An 18,428-nucleotide genomic window follows, 5' to 3' on the forward strand; every position below is an offset into this window, starting at 1 on the left:
TTCTTAATGTTAATTAGATTTTGTATGTGCAAAGTTAAAATGAGTTTAGTATCAGAAATCTTGACCTTTTTCTATGATTGCAAAATGCCTAAATAATTGCTGAAGTTTTCACCCAATTCACATATAAAAGGAAACACGTACATCGAATTGGGAGGTGGTAATGAGATAAAAAAAATAAAAAAAAAAAAAATAAAAAACAAAAATAATAACAAAAAAAAAAACGGCCGTAAGTTCTGCCCTCCACCATGGATTGCGCAGAAACTTCTTCTAAACACTGCCATCCACAATCGAATTATTTGAGTTGCGGTAACGCTTGCCGATGGCAAGGTATGTTAAAACCTCCCAACACCGTCTTCTAAATTGTAAGTAAGTCCATACGTTGTATATATTAAATCAAAAAATACCGATTAAATACGTATATAATTCATTTTGACAAAGTTTTCTATAGAAATAAAATTTTGACAAAATTTTCTATAGAAATAAAATTTTAACAAAATTTTCTATAGAAATACATTTTTGACAAAATTTTCTATGGAAATAAAGTTTGGCAAAAGTTTCTATAGAAATAAAATTTTGGTAGATTATTTTTGGCTCGAGTGGCAACCATGATTATGAACCGATATGTACCAATTTTTGTATGATTAGAGATCGGCTATATTTCACTACACTGAAAAAACAGTGAACCCACCAGGAAGAAAACTTTGCGTTAATTTTAGAAAATTTTGAATATTTGTAGAAAATTTTAACTGAACAGTATTACAAACGTTTGTATCGCGCCGATGTCATAAAAATAAGTAAATATTTTTCCACAAATTCAAGAAAATTTATTAGACATAACTAAGTTTTTTCAATTGTTAAAGAAAATTTTGTAGTTTGAAGGAAAAACTTGGAGTTCAAAATTGCAAGAATGTCTTTAGTGACATACGAAGTTCATGATGGACGCATTTTTTGTAAAATTTACAAATTTAAAGAACGTACACAAAAAATTATTAGAGTAAAGGAAACTTTCTCCAAACATAATAATTCCATGAACTAAAATAAAGTTAAATTGGCTTTAGTGAAATAGAGAGTTCATTTTATTTTGAGTATATAGACCGATATGGACCAATTTTGGTATGGTTGTTAGTGGCCATATACTAACACCCCGTTCCAAATTTGAACCGGATCGAATGAATTTTGCTCGTCCAAGAGGACCGGAGGCCAAATCTGGGGATCGGTTTATATGGGGGCTATATATAATTGTGAACCGATGTGGACCAATTTTTGCATGGATGTTAGAGACCATATACTTACACCACGTTCCACATTTGAACCCGATCGGATGAATTTTGCTCCTCCAAGTGGCTCCGGAGGTCATATCTAGAGAACGGTTTATATGGGGGCTATATATAATTATGGACCGATATGGACCAATTCTGGCTCGGTTGTTAGAGACCAATACCAACACCATGTACCAAATTTCAGCAGGATCGGATGAAATTTGCTTCTCTTTGAGTCTCCGCAAGCCAAATCTTGCGATCGGTTTATATGGGGGCTATATATAATTATGGACCGATGTGGACCAATGTTAGAGACCATATACCAACAGCATGTACCAAATTTCAGCAGGATTGGATGAAATATGCTTCTCTTAGAGGTTCCGCAAGCCAAATCTGGCGATCGGTTTATATGGGGGCTATACGTAAAAGTGGACCGATAGGCCCCATTTGCAATACCATCCGACCTACATCAATAACAACTACTTGTGCCAAGTTTCAAGTCGACAGCTTGTTTCGTTCGGAAGTTAGCGTGATTTCAACAGACGGAAGGACGGACATGCTTATATCGACTCAGAATTTCACCACGACCCAGAATATACATATATACTTTATGGGGTCTTAGAGCAATATTTCGATGTGTTACAAACGAAATGACAAAGTTAATATGCCCTCCACCCTATGGTGGAGGATATAATAAAAATGGATTGCTGAAACCCGGGATTGAACCGGGGACCTTTAGATCAGTCTAACGAAATCTTGACCTTTTTCTGTGATTGCAAATGCCTAAATAATTGATGAAGTTTTCACCCAATATTCATATATATAAGGAAGTACGTACATCTATGTTAATTGAGATGTTGTAATGAGATTGGTGACAAAATAAAAAAAAAAATCAAAAAAAAAAAAACAATAAAAATCATATAAAATAAATAAAATCAAAAAATAAAAATAAATAAAACAAAAAACCAAAAAAAAAAATAAAAAAAAAATAAATAAAAAAAATAAATAAAAAATCAAAACAAAAAATGTTCAATATTCGTTTAAATTATTTTAATAAAAAAAATGGATTTGCCGAAACTTGGGATTGAACCTGGGACCTTTAGATATTCAGTCTAACGAAATCTTGACCTCCCAGCAAAAAAATTTTGAAGTTCTTCCAAAGGCACAACTTTAAAAGCACTTCCAGAAGATGCACTCCCAATGATGTTCTTTATTTTAACTATCCTGGAAGTTCTTTTAATTCAATTTTTTATAACTTGGTTTTTTCATACTTTAAATAGGTAATTTTAACTTTTTTTGTTTCAAATAGGTTAAAAACAGAGTAAGAATTCATAAAATGGTACAAATCATTTAAATTTTGTCGAAAAAAATGCTAAATCCAATCTGAAAAAATTGTGAATTTTTGAAGATATTTGAGGTCAAACGTTTCCGACAATCGTTAGAACCAATTCAAAATTATAAAAAATTATAAAAATTATTTATTTGACAAAATATCACAGAATTTGTTATTTTACATCCAAAACAATGAATTCGGATCACACCTAAAGAAGTGATGCAAATTCAATGCAACGGCTGTTGAAATGGAGGACTTCCGTCCTATGACAAGCCCATGTTAAAATCATCGCTTCTGCGTCAATTTTGCACCACTTCCGGATCCAAAAAGAACATTTTCATTATTTTTTTGGCGACGCTTTTTTTGCTGGGCTATTTCTGTGATTGCAAATACCTCAATAATTGCTGAAGTTTTCACCTAATATTCACATATAAAAGGAAGTACGTACATCTAATTGATAGGTTGCAATGAGATTGGTAACAAAATAAAATAAGAAAAAATAAATAAAATAAAAAATAAAATAAATAATAAATAAAAAAAAAATAAACAAAATAAAATAAGAAAAAATAAATAAAATAAAAAATAAAATAAATAATAAATAAAAAAAAAAACTAAAAAAATAAATATTCAATTTAAATTATTTTAATAAAAAAAAATGGATTGCCGAAACCCGGGATTGAACCGGGGACCTTTAGATCTTCAGTCTAACGCTCTCCCAACTGAGCTATTTCGGCTGCATAACCACTGTATGCTTGATACGCTATATGAGTACGCTCATGTACACACAAACACAGTGGTGTGGCATTATTATGGCATCGAACGACTAAGGGATGATTACTACCACAGCTAACTTTTGCTTCTAGCGTTGATAAGAATAGAAACCAAAATTAATTGCGCTAAATAACTAAACCTATGAAATAAAAAAGCTATAATTGAACTATCACACCATTTGTCTATGTTTGTGGGTATATTCCCTTGTGTTCTATGAGTTTTCATTGCATGGCGACCCCTCTTAGGGTTAAAGAACTCAAAAGATGATAATTAATTGATTTAGCATAGATTCTATTCAATATTTTCCATTAAGGTGAATATTTTCCAAAGGTGAACATCTATATACACAGAAAAAAATTTCAAGAAAAATTTTCCAATTAAAATCTTAATTGAGTTTTAAAAAATATTCAATTAAAAATTTAATTGAATCAACAAAATTTTTAATTGAAATAAAAATCAATCACACAAATTAATAGTATCAATTAATTTTTTAATTGGATCAATTAATTTTTTAATTGACTGTCAATTAATTTTTTAATTGATACTATCATTTCTGTGATTAAAGACATTTCAATTAAAAAATTAATTGGATCAATTAATTTCGTGATTGATTCAGAAAAAAAGTTTTTGTGTGTACACAGACCCTCAAAGGGTGTTGGGTATACTAACTTTGACATGCCGTTTGTAACGAATCGAAATATAGACCTCAGCCCATTAAAATACACCTAGACCTCGCTTTGCGTCGTAGATACGTTTCAAAAAAAAAAAAAAAAAAAAAAAAAAAAAAAAAAAAAAAAGCGACGCAAAGTGAATTATGAGTTTCTATGGCAAACTATGCAAAGATTGGATATAGATAATAACGCAACTTTGAACCTAACGAAAGTGAAAACTAGTACTAATTCAACAACGACGCAACTTCGAAACAACGCAAAATGATACGGCGCAAACCGAGGTCTAGCTGTATGTGTATTCTTCTTCGTGGTGAAATTCTGAGTCGCTCTAGCAATGTCTGTCCAGCCGTTCGTATGTTGTTGAAATCACATTAATTTTCGAACGAAATGTCCTTGAAACTCTGGACAAGTACTTGCTATTAATGTAAGTCGAATGGCATTACAAATTAACCATATCGAACAACTTCTTAGATGCACTGGTAGAAAAATCTTTGTTATACTTTTTATAATTCTTTATGATTTTTAATGCATTCTAACATGATTCTCTGAAACGTTTGACTTTGAATACTTTCAAAAATTCGTAATTTTTGTAGAATGAGTTTTTTTTTCATTGTATTCACGAAATTATTTTAAAACATTAAAATAAATAAAGAAAAATGTCAATTTTAGTGACCAATTACGTTAGTATTACAAACCCTTTCTTGGTGCTTTCTTTTAGTCCTCTGGAAAATTTTCATCTTCTTTATAAAAATTCTTGTTTTTTTTTTTTTTTGGGTATGACTAGGCGCCTTTTCGTTTATCTCTTCTAGTCACATTTTAATGCTCTCGACGAGTTTTACCCTGAATAATTTCAGCCTAGGGCCCAAAAGGCTTCCTTTGCACTTTATTGACTTTTCACTTCATTAACAAAATAGGGCGAACAATAAGGCATTCTGGGACTGCTACCCCCTGCAGAGAGTTGAATTCTTAACAATGTTGATAATAAATTGTTTTGGAAATTCTAACAATTTGACCAAGGTTTAGGAATTCAATAATAGATATTAATTATGTCAATGATAAAACATACCGCCTCATTTTTTTCAGCTAGTAAATGATGATGATAGTCTAAGGGGAAAAAAGGAATTACAGAAAAAATGCCACAAAAGCTTCTCCCCCTTTCTCAACCAATCTCTGGAATAAGGTGATGATGATGGGTCTGTGAACTAAAAAGTAATTCCTTAGAATTATGTAAATGAGTTGGTCAATGGATAATGACAAACAAAGGAGTAGGGGGAGGAGTAGGTTTGAAAAACTGACAATTTCAAAAGAAAATGCAAAATAGTCTAAAATAAAGCCATGGATATATGAACAGAACTCTGGGTTTTGGTCTATAAAACTCATGGAAGGACGGACATTGTCCAGACAACTCTTATTTTCGGTATCCCCATTTGGCTTTTTTTATGGGAATATTCTCTTATTTAGGCTTTATTGTTTATTGTTATTGTTGCTGTTCGCCTTAATTTGGTGTTTCCTCCGCCAACATTTTAATAAATGTCAGATAAAAGAATAGCAACAGGATGTCCGTTTATTTTTTTTGTCCATATTTTTTTTGTTGTTGTTGCCATTTGGTTAGGTTGCTTTTCTGTCACTTGGATTCTTTTGTGTGTTGCCCTAATTGGCACTGATGCCTGTATGTCCGGTTTTGTGACTGTTGACATGGATTTTGATAAACATCAGAAGAATTTTTTCCTCCTTCACAGCGCCACTTGCTATTCATTTACAAGTTGTAGCATAAGGTGGTTAGCTTCTTCTTTCCTCGAGGTAGTGGTAGACTGCGTTTTTCACAGCAAAACCTGTGGGATCCTTCACAGAATGGTTGGCCATCCCCATCATTATAATATTGTTAAAATTATCATGCGAATTTAAAACAGATATTCAAAATTTTATCACGTTGAAGAGGAGTTTTCCAGAGTTTGAGCAACAATGTTGTCTGAGGAATATTCGTTGTTCAAGAAAGTGTGTAAGATTTTGGAATGATGTCTTTTATGAGAATTTTTTTGATATGTAAAAATAAAACATCTGTTTAGAAATGAAAACATTGGCTTTACCGCCAAGGGTGTGCTCCACAAGCCCCATCATAATACTGTTCCATCACTGTGTTCTTCGGATCTACTGGCTCACCAATGAGATAATAGTTTTCCCCCCTGAGTTTTGCATACTACTGTTTACCCCATGAACTCTACGGATCTACAGTTCTACCACAGGGTTCTGCGGATTTGCGTCAATGAGTTCTTCCGCAGTTTCCCCCATTTAGTTCTTCGGGACCATAGTCCACAGATCGGGTCCACAGATCACAGTTTTCCCCCTATGTTTTGCATACTACAGTTTACCCCATGAGTTCTATGGATCTATAGTTGTACCACTGAGTTCCTCGGATGTGCGCCAATGAGTTCTTCCGCAGTTTCCCCCATTTAGTTCTTCGGGTCCACAGTTTCCCCCACCAAGTTCTTCGTATCCATACTTACATTAGTGAGTTCTTCGGATCTTTAGTTGCTCCACTGAAATCTTCGTATCTTCAGGTCTCTCCATGAATTCTTCGGATTTACAGTTTCCCCCACGGAGTTTTTCGGATCCACAGCTCTACAACTGACTTCTTTGGATTTACAGTTGTGTCACTGATTTCTTACGTACTACATTTTACCCCTGAGTGCTTCGGATCTACAGCTCTACCACTGAGTTCTTGCGTACAACAGTTTCTCCCTTGAGATATTCGGAAATGTAGATTTCTTCTTCGGATGTATAGTTCCCCCAATGAGTAATTGTCACTACAGTTTGCTCCACACAGTTCTACGAATCTATAGTTGCAGCACTGATTACTTCGGATCTAAAGTTCTCCACTGAGTTCTCGGGCACTATAGTTTTCTCATGAGTTCTTCGGATCTACAAGTCTACCATTGAGTTCTTGTGTACAACAATTTCCACCCTGATCCACAGTTTCCCCCACGGAGTACTTCTGGTCTACAGTTCCGCCCTGAGTTCTTTGGATTTATAGTTGCAGCACAGAGTTTTTTTTGGGGTCAACAGTTCTCCACTGATTTCTTGCGCACTAAAGTTTCCCCCCAGAGTTGTTTAGATCTGCTATTTTACCACTGAGTTCTTCGGATTTATAGTTACATCACAGAGTTCTTCGGATCTACAGTTTTCTCCTGAGTTCTTCGGATCCACAGTTCTATCACTAAGCTCTTAAGGTTTACAATTCTCATACTGAGTTCTTGCCAACTACAGTTTCCGCGACAGAGTTCTTCAAATCTATATTTGCAGCACTGAGTTCTTCGGATCTACAACTACAGTTTCCGCGACAGAGTTCTTCAAATCTATAGTTGCAGAACTGAATTCTTCGGATCTACAGTTCAACCACTGAGCTCTGACGTACTACAGTGTCTCCTCGGAGTGCTTCGTATCTACAGTCCTATCACTGAGTTCTTCGGATCTATAGTTTCCACCATTGAGTTCTTGTCACGACAGTTTGCTCCATACAGTTCTACGAATCTATAATTTCAGTTGATCCACAGTGTCCCCCATGAGTTCTTCGGAGTTCCCCCACTGAGTTTTTCAAATATATAGTTGCAGCACTAAGTTTTTTGGATCTAAAGTTCTTCAGAACTGAAGTTCTACCACTGAGTTCTTCGAATCTATAGTTGCAGCAACGAGTTATTCGGATCTACAGTTCTATTACTGAGTGCTGCGGATCTACAGTTCAACCAGTGAGTTCTGACGTACTACAGTATATCCCCGGAGTGCTTTCGATCTACAGATCTATCACTAAGTTCTTCTGATCTATGGTTAGGTTAGGTTAGGTGGCAGCCCGATGTATCAGGCTCACTTAGACTATTCAGTCCATTGTGATACCACATTGGTGAACTTCTCTCTTATCACTGAGTGCTGCCCGATTCCATGTTAAGCTCAATGACAAGGGACCTCCTTTTTATAGCCGAGTCCGAACGGCGTTCCACATTGCAGTGAAACCACTTAGAGAAGTTTTGAAACCCTCAGACATGTCACCAACATTACAGAGGTGGGATAATCCACCGCTGAAAAACTTTTTGGTGTTCGGTCGAAGCAGGAATCGAACCCACGACCTTGTGTATGCAAGGCGGGCATGCTAACCATTGCACCACGGTGGCTCCCGTGGCTCGGATCTATAGTTTTCTCCTGAATTCTTCGGATGCACAGTTCTATCACTAAGGTCTTAAAATTTACAATTCCCACACTGAGGTCTTGCCAACTACATTTTCCGCGACAGAGTTCTTCTAATCCATAGTTGCAGCACTGAGTTCTAACGTTCTACAGTATCTCCCTGGAGTGCTTCGGATCTAAAGTTCTATCACTGAGTTCTTCGGATCTACAGTTCCCCCACTGAGTTTTTCAAATATATAATTGCAGCACTAAGTTTTTCGGATCTAAAGTTCTTCAGATCTGCAGTTCTACCACTTAGTTCTTCGAATCTATAGTTGCAGCAATGAGTTATTCGGATCTACAGTTCTGTTACTGAGTTCTTCATATCTACAGTTCAACCACTGAGTTCTGACGTACTACAGTATCTCCCCGGAGTTCTTCGGATCTAAAGTTCTATCACTGAGTACTTCGGATCTACAGTTTCCCCCAATGAGTCTTGTCACGAATGTTTGCCCCATACAGTTCTTCGCATCTATAGTTGCAGCACTGAGTTCTTCGGGTCTACAGTTCTCAATTAAGTTAAGTTCTTGCACGCTATAGTTTCCTCGTGGGATCTTCGGATCAACAGCTCTATCAGTGAGATCTTGCGCAATATGGTTTCCCCCTGAATTCTTGTCACGACAGTTTGTTCCGAATATATATTTGCAGCACTTAGTTCTTCGGATCTACAACTATATCAGTGAGTTCTTGCGCATTAAAGCTTCCTCCCGAGTTCTTCGGATCTACAGATCCCCACTGAGTTCTTCAGAACTACAGTTCCTCTCACTGAGTTTTTGCGAACTACAGTTTCTACCCCACAGTTTTTCGAATTTGCAACACAGAGTTCTCCGGACCTACAGTTCTCCACTGAGTTTTTACATAATACAGTTTCGTATCTACATTTCTACCATTGAGTTCTTCGGAACTACAGTTTAACGCACAGAGTTCTTCGAATCTATAGTAGCAGCACTGAGATCTTCTAATTTGCAGTTCTACCACTGAGTTCTTACGTACTACAGTCATTCTCCTGAGTACTTCCGATCTACAGTTCTATCACCAAGTTCTTCGGGTCTACATTGAGTTCATGCGTACGACAGTTTCCCCTGAGTTCCTTGGATCTACAATTTCTCCCACTGATCTTCGGATCTACAGTACTACATGCCCTAAATAATAACAACAAACCACCCATGAGAAGATGTCTGAAAGCCGAAGTGATCATCACGTTCCTATTAACTAAATCGCAGCTGATACACAAGTTTCCGACCACCTACCAATCAACGAATAATCCAGTTCCCCATTAGCATCAAATCGATGCATACACCAGTCCTATAAGTCTGGGGAAACATTGGGCATTCCTGACCGAACGCCCAACACAAGTTTTTCAGCTGAAGTCCGATCATTAGGTAATCGAAGTTCCGATCATATAAACTTTTGTGATTTAGTGGGACCTTTCTTAGATCTTATTTCAATGATTTCTTCTTTTCGTTGGCTTAGGATATTCTCTGATCAATTGAGGATGTAAGTAGCATAACGACATAATCATAAAATAATCACTACTACCTCACCAAGGCCCTTCTATTTTAACTTTAAAATTTTCCATCACTCCAAAAAAATTACTCATTCCGTTAATGGGTTTCCGTCCAAAGTCTGAAAACAATGGTTTTATAATTTTGCCACATTATCCAGAAATAATCTCTTACGCTGACCATAAAAAATCTCATCTCATAGTTTATATTATTTTTCATATATTCTTTGGTATTTTGGTATTCTATCTTAGGTTTTCTTGTAATTCGCATTTTGCAATTCTCGCAAATTAAGTCTTTTGTTCTGAACTGCAAATAAAGGTAATGGGGTATTGTTGGACAATTCCTTTCGTATACTTCTCTCAAAATACCATGACGTCAACAACCTTGACTTTGAACTGGAAGATGGGATGGACTTACTATTAATTTTTATTTTCTCCTTACGTTCATTCTCACATTGAGGGTTTTTTCCTGTTTGGACTAGACCTTTTATTATTATGGTTGACTTTTAAGATTATCCCCCCTTCTAATGAGAAGGCGTTAAAATTATAGCCTAAATTTGCAAAAGTCATTTATTATGGTAAAGCAATATATGGTGGGTTTCCTTCCATTCGATACATAAAAATATGTCATTATAAATAAGCGCTAATCTCAAATAAGAAGAAAGACAAAAGTGATGGTCAAATATAAATTATAGCGAAAATAAATTTTATGGAGAAGAGGGAGATATTTTTCGAAAACAAATGAATGGGAAAGGAGTGAAAAGAAAAAATGTAAAGAAATTCCTTTCTATACTGGGTGGCTGGTAATGCAAACACTTCATGTTGCTATCATTTCTAAAGCGCTAGCCTGATAAGCTTATAGATTTATTCCAGTGACAGTTAATTTTATTGTTTATAAACTTGCAAAAGTTTATAAACAATAATGATGAAATTCAAGCGTGATTCCTTTCCATTTGACTGGGTAAACACGTTCGGCTATCATTAGAGCCCTCTACACACAGAGAAGGAATATGATCGATCACATCAAACATGTTTCAAGAGGACCATGTTACTTTTTCACGGCGACTATGTAACATTTTTGTCGCAAAAATATTCTTTTCTCGAAAAACACAACATGCTTTCCGCAATCAAATTATAACTTCCGATAAAATAACATGGTTTCGACAAACATGTTACATGTTTCCTGAGAAAAAGTAACATTATGCTCTTGAAACATGGTTGGGGTGATCATATTCCTTCTCTGCGTGTAGTATTTAAAAGAGAATATTGTTTTATTTTTTATTTTGAGAGGGTATCATGGCTGTCACAGTTGGTAGAATTCTACCAACTGTGACTATTTGGTAGATTGGTACAATTCTTGTTGTTTTGGTAGATTTTGCAAAATATTCCTCTCCAACAATTTTATTTCTATAGAAATAAAATAAAATTTTGTTAAAATATTCTGTATGAATAAAGTTTTTTTTTAGAAATAAAATTTTGAAAAAATTTTCTATAGAAATAAAATTTTGACAAAATTGTTTATAGAAAGAAAATTTTGACAAAATTTTCTATAGATATAACATTTTGACAAAATTTTCTATAGAAATAAAATTTTGACAAAATTGTTTATAGAAAGAAAATTTTGACAAAATGTTCTATAGAGATAAAATTTTGACAAAATTTTCTATAGAAATAAAATTTTGACAAAATTTTCTATAGAAATAAAATGTTTTGAAATTTTTCTATGGAAAACAAAATTTTTTTTTGACAACATTTTCTATAGCAATGAAATTTTGACAAAAGTTTCTATAGAAATAAACTTTTGACAAAATTTTCTAATGAAATAAAATTTTGTTAAAATTTTCTATAAAAATAAAATGTTATCAAATTTTTCTACAGACAAAAAAATTTGATAAAATTTCTATAGAAATAAAATTTTGACAAAATTTTCTATAGAAATAAAATTTTGGCAAAATTTACTATAGAAATAAAATGTTATCAAATTTTTCTATAAAACAAAAAAAAAAAACATTTTAGACAACATTTGCTATAGAAATAAAATTTTGACAAAATTGTCTATAGACATAAAATTTTGACAAAATTTTCTAAGAAAGAAAATTTTGACAAAAATTTCATATAGAAATAAAATTTTGACAAAATTTTCTATGGAAATAAAATTCCATAGAAAGGAAATTTTGAAAAAAAAAATTCTATAGATGTAAAATTTTGACAACAATTTCTATAGAAATAAAATTTTGTTAACATTTTCTGTAGATATAAACTTTTCTATAGAAATAAAATTTTGAAAAAATTTTCTACAGAAATAAAATTTTGTTAAAATTTTCTACAGAAATAAAATTTTGTTAAAATTTTCTATAGAAATAAAATTTTGACTAAATTCCCTATAGATAAAAATTTTTGACAAAATTTTCTATAGAAATAAAATTTTGACAAAATTTTCTATAGAAATAAAATTTTGACAAAATTTCCTATAGAAATAAAATTTTGACAAAATTTTCTATAGGCATAAAATTTTGACAAAATTTTCTATAGAAATAAAATTTTGACAAAATTTTCTATAGAAGTAAAATTTTGACAACATTTTCTATAGAAATAAATTTTTGACAAAATTGTCTATAGACATAAAATTTTGACAAAAGTTTCTATAGAAATAGAAGGTTCGGAAGGTTCAAGTGTGGTTCACCATGGGTTAAGTGAACTGCCTGAATTTATTCTGATAATTGGTTGATAGTTTTGCTGCAAGTAGAGGATGCTGATTAGGAATGTAGTAATTCCGAAACGTGCGTCCATCCAACCATCTTGCAGTCTATAGGGCTTTGCCCAAATAAATTTGACAAACATTCTTTTCCTCTGTTGGTTAAGCTACTCTTTTAGTTTAGTCAACACAATTGTTTTAAAGCTGAGATCAAAACAACAAATATTATTGAAGTACAAACCCACAATAAAAACAAAACACGAAATAAAATTTTGTTAAAATTTTCTTTAGAAATACAATTTTGACAACATTTTCTATAGAAATAAAATTTTGACAAAATTGTCTATAGACATAAAATTTTGACAAAATTTTCTATAGAAATAAAATTGTGACAAAATTTTCTATAGAAATAAAATTTTGACAAAATTTTCTATGGAAATAAAATTTTGACAAAATTTTCTATAGAAATAAAATGTTATAAAATTTTTATATAGAACAAAAAATTGACATCATTTTCTATAGAAATACAATTTTGACAAAATTGTCTATAGATATAAAATTTTGACAAAATTTTCTATAGAAAGAAAATTTTGACAAAATTTTCAATAGAAATAAAATTTTGACAAAACTTTCTATAGAAATAAAATTTTGACAAAATTTTCTATAGAAACAAAATTTTGACAAAATTTTCTATACAAATAAAATTTTGTTAAAATTTTCTATACAAATAAAATGTTATCAAATTTTTCTAGAGAAAAAAAGAATTTTGACAACATTTTCTATAGAAATAAAATTTTGACAAAATTGTCTATAGGCATAAAATTTTGACAAAAGTTTCTATAGAAATAAAAATTTGACAAAATTTTCTAAAGAAATAAAATTTTGTTAAAATTTTCTATAGAAATAAAATATTATCAAATTTTTCTATAGCAAAAAAAAAAAATGACAACATTTTATATAGAAATAAAATTTTGACAAAATTTTCTATAGAAATAAAATTTTGACAAAATTTTCTATAGAAATAAAATTTTGACAAAATTTTCTATAGAAATAAAATTTTGACAAAATTTTCTATAGAAATAAAATTTTGACAAAATTTTCTATAGAAATAAAATTTTGACAAAATTTTCTATAGAAATAAAATTTTAACAAAATTTTCTATAGAAAGAAAATTTTGACAAAATTTTCTATAGCAATAAAATTTTAACAAAATAGTAGAATATAATAGAAACAAAATTTTGAAATGATTTTCGCATAAAATTTTATATAGAACTTTCCTATAGAAATAAAATTTTGACAAAGCTAATAGGAGAGATTATAATATATAACATTGCAAATACTGAAATAAAATAATAAAAACATTTCTTTCGAAGAAACAACGTTTTTTATAATAAACACAAAAATTTGATTTTTTTAAACTTGGTAGATTTTTGGTAAAAATATTGTTCAAAGTTTGGTATATTATTTTTGTCATGAGTGGCAACCGAGGAGGGTATAATCCACAGCTAAAAACCGTTTGGTGTTCCGTTGAAACTGAGATTGAACCCTTGCTCCTTTGAATAGCTGTGGGCAGGTGGGCATCCTAACCATTGCATCACGGTATCTCTCCGCAGGGTTGGCTGTGGTAGCTGAAGAAACACATCTTAAAAAATTGGGCTTGGGAAAAAGCCCAAAAATTTAGGCTGGAAAGAGTTAAGAAGTGGCTTCTCTTGCACGAAAGTGATAAGTTACCGAATTTGGTTTTCTCCGACCACAAGACATTACAAATTGAGCGCTTTGTGTACAAACAAAATGATCGGATTTACTTGTCAAATGGGTATAGGAGATCTCAGGCGCCACAGGTCAAAAGAAAATCGTCAACAAAGAATGGATTAAAAATGGAATGGATTACAGTACAATAGAACCTGTACTGTACAAAATCAAGGTCACAGTTCGGTCCTCAAAGCAATGCCATATATGCCAAACGTAGTGTATTACTCTCTGGCAAAACGGATTTCGACAAAAAGTTCGAAACTCTAATTCCCAACAGTGTGGTGTGGAGTACACAGACAGAAGGTACTAGCCCTTGCTCTATTTGATATCTCGCTTATTTGAATTGATATTCTGCTTACTCTGTTTACTCACACAATACCTTACCTCTTTACGTAGCCACTTATGCCTTACTTAACTCCTTACCTTATAGATTCTTCCTACTTACTTTCTTGTGTACATTCCAATTCTCCTTCCCTTGTAATCACAACATACATTATAACCAATTCTACCAACTCTTTAGTATGTTGACCAATCTTTTTTTTTCTCTTATTGCATTAAAAACTTAAATAACATCACTCCCAAGTGAAAGTATTTCTTGTAAAAGAAAAACTTTTGATTTAAATCGAAAAAGAAACAAAGTTTCTAATATGTTTTTATCTGACGAGTAATTTATCAATATTCGCCATAAGGTAAATTTGCATTGTGCAGCTAAGTGGATTAGTGTAACAACACCCAACTAACATCTACCTCAGAAGGGGGCCAACAAGGTGTAAAACAAGCAAACTTCCAAGAAAAGACAAAAAAAAAAAAAATAAAAACTTAATGGCAACACCCACGACACGAGAAAGAAAAAAGCAACCAAGGAGAAAATTAGTTTGACAAAAGCCGGGTGACACTGACAACAACAACAACAACGGAAAACTGAAGAAAAACTGACAATGAATTTGTCAATTGTCAGTAAAGGGAGATCAAACTAAGACGGACATAAAAACGACAGACTTACAAGACAAATAAGACAAACCAAATATGCCATGGGGGAAAAGTTCAAAAAGACCAAAGTAAAGTTGTACGAAGAGATTTTTAGCTGCATGGAGGTTCCTGAAGTGGGAAATAGCAATAGTTCACAACTAAATAAAGTTTTTTAACGCCGATGGCAAAAATGATTGGTGACACAGTCACATAGCCCATGAATGAAAGATTGTAGTGAAAAACTTATGGCAGATTTTATTCAAAAGATGTTTTTCTCTATAAATCTGGAAAAGTGATTTAATCAAAGTCATCATGGAAGAGAATTGAGCAGTTTTCTATTTTCCCTAGAGCATTTTTGCTTTACCTTGCTGAATTATTCTAATGAAAGTAAGCATATATTTTGATATCCTTCAGAGTACACTCAAAAACAGTGCACCAATTTTTTTATTTTTATGTCAAGCAGATTTTATTTTTATGTCAAGCAGATTTCACAGAAATAAGTAACACTATTGGCAACAATTTATGAAAATTTGTTACGTTTTTTTTAACTTGTTAACCTTTGAATGCGCACTGTCTCTTTTAAGATACAACCAGAAAAATAATTCTTACGACTTAAAATGAGATGGTCTGTATCAAACTTTTGTAGGTTTGCGACTGTCGCAAAGTTGTAAATATCGTAAACCGACAGTAATCTGAAGCTATATGCTCCTAAAATTCGCTTACGCCTTACACAAAATGCAGGACACTCACACAAGAGGTGTTTAATTGATTCATTTTCCTTCGCATCCGCATACAATAGTCAGTATACTTCGGGCCAATAGTTTTTGCGATATCGCTTAGTAGAAAGTGACCCGTTATATCAGATATCAGGAGTGATATCTGACGTCTTGAGAACACTAGCATATCTAGTGTGACGTTTAAGTTTAAATGGGGCCATATTTGCTTGGTGTCGTTACAACCCTTGCAATTCTCCCATCGAACATTTGTCATCATAAAAGGCTTTTCACGAAGTAAGAGCTTGCAGGTAGCCAGAGGCATACCAACAGATTCTAGTTCCCATGGAATATGTAAGGTAGTTCCTAGCCTTGCTAACTCATCCCCATCGCAGTTCCCCGGTATGTTCCTATGGTCAGGCACCCATATTAGGTGAATATTGTACTGCTCAGCCATCTCGTTGAGAGATTTGCGGCAGTCGATGGACGTTTTCAAGTTGAGGAACACAGAGTCCAAGGATTTTATTGCAGGTTGACTGTCTGAGTATATATTAATGCCAACAATTTTTGGAACATTACTTCTCAGTCATTTCGTCGCCGCTTTTATTGCTAGTATTTCAGCCTGAAAAACACTACAGTGATTAGGTAATCTTTTCGCTATTCGAAGTTCCGGATCTTTAGAATATACTCCGAAACCCACTTGCTCATCCAATTTGGAGCCATCAGTGTAGAAATCTATATATCTTTTATTTCCCGGGGTCTGCGTACACCACGCCTCACTGTTGGGAATTAGAGTTTCAAACTTTTTGTCGAAAAGTGGTTTCGCCAGAGTGTAATCCACTACGTTAGGCACATCTGGCATTATTTTGAGGACCGAACTGTGGCCGTACATTTTTCCGATCACAGCGATAGCTCGCGAAACCGCACACCCGTTGTTACAACTGACTGTTTGGCCTCGATAGGAAATGACCTCTGACCCACTGTGACACCGCCAGAACATGGTTCAACCGTGGTGCAATGGTTGGCATGCCCGCCTTGCATGCATAAGGTCGTGGGTTCGATTCCTGCTTCGACCGAACACCCAAAAAGTTTTTCAGCGGTGGATTATCCCACCTCAGTAATGCTAGTGACATTTCTGAGGGTTTCAAAGCTTCTCTAAGTGGTATCACTGCAATGTGGAACGCCGTTCGGACTCGGCTATAAAAAGGAGGTCCCTTGTCATTGAGCCTAACATGGAATCGGGCAGCACTCAGTGATAAGAGAGAAGTTCACCAATGTGGTATCACAATGGACTGAATAGTCGTAATAATAGTCGTAATAGTCGTAAGTGAGTCTGATACATCGGGCTGCCACATAACCTAACCTAACCTATGGTTCAACCGTCTGATTCCCAGGAAAATGTGTGTCCAATAGTAGCTCCAGCGTCTCCTCACTGGACGTTGTCCAATTACCCTCCGATGTTTTAATGAAACCTGGAGCGGAGTTAGTGGATGCTAGTACCTTCCGTAATCTGGAATCCTCGGACGTATTCTCAATACTGCTGCAGTAATCATTCCAAGAGTTATGCTGAGCCTTTCTCAGTTTTCGCTTGTATCCTCTCAGATTCGTCTTGTAAGCCTCCCAATCCTCAGAAACTCTGATGGACTTTGCTTTGTTAAAGAGCTTCCAGCAGGATTTCCTCATATTACTTAACGCCGTAGACCACCATGGTGGTCGATTTCTCCCCTTGGCTTCCCTCTGGGGCATGCATCTTTCAGTGAGATGTATAGCAAAGAAAAGCGTTTTCTATAAAAAGTAAAATTCGTATTATAAGGCCATGAAATGTTTGGCCACCCGACAATAATTTTTATCAGAGTACAATTAACATTGTAGAAACATCAACAGTTTCCATGTAACATCGCCACTGCCAAGTCGAAAACTGCTACAAATTGCTCAAATTTTTCTATACACGCACAGAAAAACCATGTTTGGACATGGTTGCCGCATCCATTTAATGCTTATCTAGAGCATGTAATTGCAGTGAAAACCATGTATTTTGTCTTTGTAAAAATAGTTTTCGAGCGGAGAAAAATGTATGGTGGCAATAAGCATTTGAATGGTTCTCAAATACCGCAAACATGTTCTATCATTTAAATGATAGAATTTGAGACCATTAAATGGTCGGGAAAATCATGTACCTGACCATTCAATTTTTTTACTTTTTTACAGTATTTTTATAGATTAAGTATAGACATGTCTAGAACCATTACATGGCCATAAAGACCATTTACATTTTTTCGTGACCATTTAATTTTTTAACTTGTTTGCAGCGAAAAGAATTTTATAAAAACATTGAGCAGGTACATACGATTTTCATTTTGCGCGTCAGTCGTGTGTTGATTGTTTCTTGGAATGGACGGAGAATACGGATTTACTGTGTTTTGTGTTAATTTATTTATTCAGAAGTGGCACGTGGTTTTATGTGAATATTTGCTATATGGTATCATTTATTTTTATTTGCAGTTACATGATGTCTGCGTTTGTACATTTGATAGGCTCGATGTAAA

General features: G+C 33.7%; 1 protein-coding gene and 1 non-coding gene across 6 annotated transcripts in view; one reads left to right on the forward strand and one right to left on the reverse strand.

The window, feature by feature from the left end:
* Btk (tyrosine-protein kinase Btk29A) overlaps nt 1-18,428 on the forward strand; it is a 561,740-nt gene that overhangs the window by 222,052 nt on the left and 321,260 nt on the right. The gene's annotated exons all lie outside the window — the stretch shown is intronic.
* Nucleotides 3,254-3,326, reverse strand: TRNAF-GAA (transfer RNA phenylalanine (anticodon GAA)). The gene has a single exon. It is a non-coding gene; the product is annotated as a tRNA-Phe (tRNA).

Source organism: Haematobia irritans, chromosome 2 (assembly GCF_050003625.1).
Source record: "Haematobia irritans isolate KBUSLIRL chromosome 2, ASM5000362v1, whole genome shotgun sequence".
In the NCBI taxonomy this organism is placed as follows: domain Eukaryota; kingdom Metazoa; phylum Arthropoda; class Insecta; order Diptera; family Muscidae; genus Haematobia; species Haematobia irritans.